The following is a 518-nucleotide window of genomic DNA, read 5'->3' as shown; positions in this document are numbered from 1 at the left end:
CCCCCTCCCAGCCTGCGCCTCTGATGCTCCCTGGCAAGCACGAGAGGTGCTACCAGCAGCTTCATCCCCCCCCAAGGTGCGCATCCGCTCCCCAGGCCCCGCGTCACCACGGTCCCTCCAGCCCCGGTTAGGGTCCCAGGGGATGAACGCTGGCTGTTAAAACAGCTCGGGGAAGAACCGAGCAAAGTGAGAGCAGGTGGGAGCCCTGCAAGGCTTTGACTCGAAGCTCAGGTCAGGACATCAGGTTTTGGCTCAGGTCCCTTCCCCAGTGCTCCTTGAGCAGGGCTGCAGACAGTCCCACCCGGGGAGGAGAGGACAGCTCTGCCCACACCGCCGGCGCGGTGTCCCCTCCGCCCTCCCTCCGCTCAGACGCCTGGATCCCTTTTCCCTGGCAGGGCAGCAGCCTGCCCGGCAGCGGGGCCACAGCACCCCTCCGGCTCTTTCTCTTCCGGTGGTTGAAGAAACAGCCGCCAGCAACGTTACAGGGCACTGGCTGGGGGATGGGGCAATCTCTACGC

General features: G+C 65.8%; 1 protein-coding gene across 1 annotated transcript in view; it reads right to left on the bottom strand.

Moving 5' to 3' along the window:
- Positions 1 to 518, bottom strand: part of LOC104500952 (protein AF-17-like) — a gene marked incomplete at its 3' end in the record, with an annotated part of 15533 nt that overhangs the window by 3892 nt on the left and 11123 nt on the right. The window lies entirely within an intron of this gene.

Source organism: Buceros rhinoceros, unplaced genomic scaffold (assembly GCF_000710305.1).
Source record: "Buceros rhinoceros silvestris isolate BGI_N320 unplaced genomic scaffold, ASM71030v1 scaffold27911, whole genome shotgun sequence".
In the NCBI taxonomy this organism is placed as follows: Eukaryota; Metazoa; Chordata; class Aves; order Bucerotiformes; family Bucerotidae; genus Buceros; species Buceros rhinoceros.
The sequence above is the reverse complement of the archived record's forward strand: the minus strand, read 5'-3'. Positions and strand labels throughout refer to the sequence as shown.